The sequence below is a fragment of the Piliocolobus tephrosceles genome, chromosome 13 (genome assembly GCF_002776525.5).
Source record: "Piliocolobus tephrosceles isolate RC106 chromosome 13, ASM277652v3, whole genome shotgun sequence".
Classification (NCBI taxonomy): domain Eukaryota; kingdom Metazoa; phylum Chordata; class Mammalia; order Primates; family Cercopithecidae; genus Piliocolobus; species Piliocolobus tephrosceles.
The window spans coordinates 91772350-91778525 of NC_045446.1; positions in this window are offsets into that span (position 1 = coordinate 91772350).

Sequence of the window (6176 nt, forward strand, 5' to 3'; positions counted from 1 at the left end):
GGAGCATCCTCTAGGGAACCAAGGGCAATTCCCCGGAATGATCCATTGCATCTTTGTTGGGGAAAAACCCTTCCCAAAGACAAAGAAAGCTTTATCAACTAGTGTAACTGCTTCCTGATCCCTGAAAACAGTCCTGAATATTTGTTCTCTGCCAGAGAAAGCTAAAGATATTCCTACTGACTATTCGTCAGGGAACAGAAGCCCACTGCCTGGCCCCCACTTATTTTATAGATAAAGAGAAGGATGGGGTTAGAGAAATTTTGGTATGGAGTAAGACACAGGTTGTGGCCTGAGATTGGGAAGTCCCTTTAGTATAACCTAGTGTTCTCCATCAGGCACATATCTCTCCCTGTAAACTGATCATTGTTCTCCTCCAGAATAATGGGGCCTGAAAGCCCCAGTATATAGAAAAGGGCAGAATACCTATAAATAGGGGGATTTAATGGGACTGAAAACAGTCCTTATGAGGCTATGTTGGGTAAGAAAGCTGTAGAAGGGTAGTGACTCCCTAACTGGGAAGGTGGGCCTTTCCCCCAGATGCCCTGTTGATAAGTTCAGAAGCCTCCTAAAGAATTCCTTTCAGTTTTCCTCAAGGAATGTTGACCTATTCTGGGATAAAGGGTCAAAAACAGCAGGTCTTTTTAGATTCCAGAGATTTTGAGGCTTTGTTTGGGTGCCCTTTACCAAGTTTGATACCTCTTTCAAGAAGATTGGAAACTATGACCAGAAATTAAGCCTTACCAGCACCAGTCCTGTAATCCGTATCCCCTTATGTGAGCCATGTAGGCCACAGCACCGAGTACCTCTCTGGTTTCTTTTCTGCCCAGTGAGCTTGATCTCTCACAGATCCTCTTCCAATTTCCCATCTCGAATATAATCCAGGATTCAGAAAACTTTTTATGTAAAGGACAAGATAGTAAATATGTTCACTTTTACAGACCGTGCAGTCTTAGTGGGAACTTCTCAACTCTACCCTTACAGCATGAAAGAAGACATAAACAATATTCAAATGGATGCGTATATCTGTGTTTCATTAATACTTTATTGGACAAAAAAAAAAAATCACAAACATGGGCCATATTTGCCCTGTGGGCCACACTTTACCAACTGCTGATTCTAACCATTCTCACATCAGGACTCAAACGTGTCTGGGGAAATAAATACTAAGTCTAGTGTGGGCAGGCCTGAATAGGCCCACATGGGAGAGTCTAGAAGCCTTTTGGGCCCAAGTTGTCAGGAAATAAAAAGAATGAAGGCAGATTATCAGAGAGTAGTCAACTTCTCTAGCCCTGCTACAAGACTTAACTTCTAGCCAAGATGCTCGGGAATCTTAGAACAAGATTTTGTTCCCCCAATCTCAGACCTTCTGCTGCCCTGTATATGAGCTCATTTCTGAGACTATGCAGTGAAAACAGCCATCTAACTCAGACCAATGGGTCACCTAGTCAACCTGATAAGGTAACAATTCTTGAACTCTGACATATGGATGTCAGACACCATAGTGAAAATGTCGTATTTGTTATCTCTCTTAGTTTGGGTTTATTTAAAAGTAAACCCAAAAACAAGAATTTGAGTACAGGTAACTTACTTAGGTGCAAAAAGATTGATAATCCTTAGAAATGAGCTCTTAAATCATGCCACTAACTTATAAGATTGTCTCCTGCAGAGAGAGACAATAGTCTAGCAAATAGCAAGACAAATTCTTGTACATCAAGAAAGAACCAACCCTTGCCATCAACTTAAAATGAACTCCCAGGCCAACCTATGCTAGTTGGCAAACTGCCTGGCCACCCAACTTTATTCATTCAAGGACTGACCACGTAGCTCAGTTTTCCTCTCCATGCTAAGACCTTCCATCCCTCTAGGAGGTTTCAACACACAGACTCTGATGCCTCAATTATCTGGCCTCCTCATTTCCCAAGACTAAAAACTGTCCCGTATTTGGCACTCACTCTCATGGCCAAATTCTAGAGCTCACCACCTAGAGTCACATAGCTCTCCGAGCCCTGCATTCAGACAGCACCCCAACCCCAGCAGCCAGTCCTTCCCACTTGCTCAGGTGAAAGGAGAGGCCACCATGGACCACAAGAGCCTTAGGGCAGAGATTCCTTCTGGAGAATACTCAGAGACAACGAAAACCTCTTCTGATCCATGGATTCACGTTTCCTCTTTAAAATACCTTTGGATATTCCTTTGAAACCTGACAATACAAGGAAATAAATTTGTACAACTTGGGAGAAATCAAAGTTTTCATTATTCCATTTGTTTCACTTTCGGAAGACTAGCTTGCTGGAATATTCAATGTCTCAGGCATTAGGGGAAAATGAAACATCTTGTTTTATTCCCAGCTGCTTAATGCGTTAAGTTCTTAAGCACAACGTAACAAGTATCTGACCTGACACTCTGCTTTTATAGAAAACAAAAAGAATGAATACATTTGATTTATAATACTCTGAACAATGAAATGAAGATAGCCTTTTATATGCTTTCATATTACCAACTTTTCTCGTTTCTATTTCTCAAAGCTTTTCTAGTCTTGTTTATTTGAGTTGAAAGTACATGTCCTATGAGCCTCTTATATAATTCCTTGGATAGTGAGCAATAACTGTGAGTCTGATGGCAAGCCTGGTTTAGGCTAATTTTAACAGACAATAAAGTTTTGGTTTTGTTTTCACAAAACCTGTCTCCTATTATTTATTACACATACCTAGACACCTAACTACCTATCTCCTGCTGTTACGTCACCACACGACTTTGCAAACTCTTTCTTTATGACATCGCTGAAAACCTATTTCAGAACTAACATAAGGATTCGGTTGTCCTTAACTTATAAGAACATTCACTGCATAATAGCACAATAGGGACTAGTGGTTAGAAGCAGCCGGAGCAGGGCCAGCCGTATGGGGGCCGCCACACTGCCTCCCACACCTGGCTGTGTCAGCACAGTAGATGGAGTTGAAAAGACCTGAGTTTAGACTCCAGTTCAGCTACACATAAGTGGGATTGCTGTGGTTATAAATTGGATTCAGTTGTCTTCATCAGAAAAGTGAGAATAATACCTAACTCATAGGATTTTCTAAGGACTAAATGAGATCCATGCATAATACTTAGCACAGTGTCCAGGCACAAAGTAAACACTAAATGTTAACTCTGATAGAATATTCATAATCCAGTGTATGTGGCTATGTTATATAAAATTGGGATAAGCTGTTTTCTCCTGACTATTCCTCAGACCTAGACAAGTATCAAATGTACCCTTCAACAAGGTTGTATCAGTTTACATGACAATAAAACTACGAGTAAGCCCACATCTTGGCTTCTGCACAAACACTGAGTGTTACCTCATGTATATGCTGACATTAGGTCTTAATTTTTATGATAACTCATGAGATAATTTTATGTATATTGACCATTTATATTATGGTGATTGCTTTTCATGTCATTTGCCTATTTTATAAGGATGTTCTTTTCTTATATTTTAGGGTGCATCATATATAAGAAACAGAATCTATCATTTGTTCAAATACTTTTTCTAGTTTCTCCCTTGTCTGTAATTGTCCTTACAATGTTTGGGGTATATGGAGCCTTCGAATATTCAAGTAATCAAATGAAATCTTTCTGCCTTTGAAATAAAAAGATTAACTCATATGTTTGCCTAACATTAATTTTGTTTTTTAGTGTATTTAATTGATCTGTAATTAATTTCTATGTAATACAGCATATTTTATTTTCAAGTTTTTAACCATTTTCCCAATTACCGTTTATCCATTTTTCTCTTCTCCCACTAACATAAAACTCTACTTTTTCTGTATTCTGCATAACATATTTCTGTCAAGTTATAGACATAGTCAAGCATTTTACTGACCTTTCTGTTTTCCTCATTACACATATTTTAATTTTGTAGTTTTATTGTGGTAGGCAGAATTCTAAGATGGCCTCCAATATTTCTCGCACATGCACACACCTTCTCCCAGTTATTCAATTAAACACCAATCCATATACTGCCTTGGAGGAATATCCAAATGCAATTAAGTTTCCAAACCAGTTAACCTTAAGCTAGGATTATGCAGGTGGCTTGACCTAACCACATGAGCCCTTTAAAAGCAGCTAGTTTTCTCTGGCTGGTCTGGCTGGCAGCAGAGGTAGTAGATAGAGAGATGTGTTCTGGTTGACCTGGAAGAAAGCAAATATTCATCCTGTAAACTGGAGGTCCCATGTTAAGGAACAACAGGCCACCTCTAGAAGTTGAGAGCAGTCCCACACACAGCTAGATAAACAACAAGGTCCTGAATCTTATAACCACAAGGAAATGAATTCTGCCAACAAATAAGCAGGCAAGAGGATCCCAAACCCAGATAAGAACTCAACCTGGATGACACCTTGATTTAGCCCCATCATTCTCTGAGCAGAGAACCCACACAACCTTTGCCAGACTTCTGAGTTTCAAAACTGTAAGCTAATAGTTGAGAGTCCTTTTAAGCCACTAAATTTGTGGTAATCTGTCACATAGCAATAAAAAACTTACATGTTTATAGTATACTTTCACAACCAGTATATCAGAACACCATCAATTCCTATTCCATCATATTATTTGTTCTTGGTAATCACACTTACAGTACTTTAAATTTTCTTAAAATTTAAAAAGAAAATTCTATCGATCTTTCATGTTAAGTGTATGGATTGCATTGGAGACAGATCTGAGTAGTCCGGGAGGCTCATTATCCCTCTTTCGTGGTAGCTAGACAGAAAGAGCAGCCTGGTGCCAGCCACTGCACTTCAGTGAGCTCTTCTTTCAAACCAGGCCACGGCCTCAACCACAAAGCCCATATTGTTACAAAACTGCCCTCCCAGAGCACACTGCTCATTAAGATTAGTGGGCTCCATCAGTGATAGGCTGGGTAAAGAAAACGTGGTGCATATATACCGTGAAATACTATGCAGTCGTAAAAAAGAATAAAATTGTGTCCTTTGCAGGGACAAGCATGGAGCTGGAGGCCATTATCCTTAGCAAACTAATGCAGGAACAGAAAACTGAATGCTGCATGTTCTCACTAGCAAGTGGGAGCTAACTGATGAGAACACACTGACACATAGAGCGGAACAACGCACCCTGGGGCCTATTGGAGGGTGAAAGGTAGGAGGAGGAAGAGAAGCAGGAAAAATAACTAATGGATATCAGGCTTAATACCTGGGTGGTTAAGGTATTAAATGTGTCATGAGACACATTTACCTATGTAAAAACCTGGACATCCTGCACATGTACCCCCTGAACTTAAAATTTAAATTAAAAAAGTAAAGTTTAGTGGACTCTCCTGCCGGCAAGCCAGTCATTTACACACACACACACACACGCACGCACACACAAACCTATTTCCTGTATACCTAGGATGTTGCTGGTGTGCATTAGCAAGCTCCTAAGTAATACCCAAATCATCCTTACGCATTGTTCCTGCATCTCCAAACCACCCTTGGTTCTCACACCCACTGCTCAACTTCACACATTCGGGGCCCTTTGCATCAAGTCTTCTACTTGAAGACTATGATGTGTGTTGCTACTTTGAGTTGTTTATGTTTTTCTGCCATGTTTTAGAAATATTTTTAAATAGACCATTACTTACCTTTAGCCTACCTCTGAGTATTATAGCTCTCAAAGCTATTATGAGTAAGTTAACTTTCTTTGTTTATAATTAATCTATGCTGGCATAAAGAGAAGCTTTTGGATCTATATATTTCTGAGTTTTTTTTCCAACTGGACACAGAGTGTTTACTGACCATTAAAGTGTAAGTGGATGAAAGAATAAAGCATTTATAATTTTAAACAGGACCAGTTAGCCAGAGAAGTCTTCAGAATCTGAAAGAATGACTCTATAATGATGTTATTCAGACTATGAGCATGTGGCTGCTACCTATTATGCCTACTTCTGAGGCACATGTGCATGCTACTGGGGGAGTAGATACAAAAAGAAAGTAAAAGAAGAAAAAGAAAAGAGAGAGAGAGAGAAAGAAAGAAAGAGAAAGAAAGAGAGAGAGAGAAAGAAGAAAGTAAAGAAGGAAAGAGAAAGAAAGAAGAAGAAGGAGGAGGAGGAAAAGAAAGAAAAGAAAGGAAGAAAGAAAGAAAGAAAGAAAGAAAGAAAGAAAGAAAGAAAGAAAGAAAGAAAGAAAGAAAGAAAAGAAAG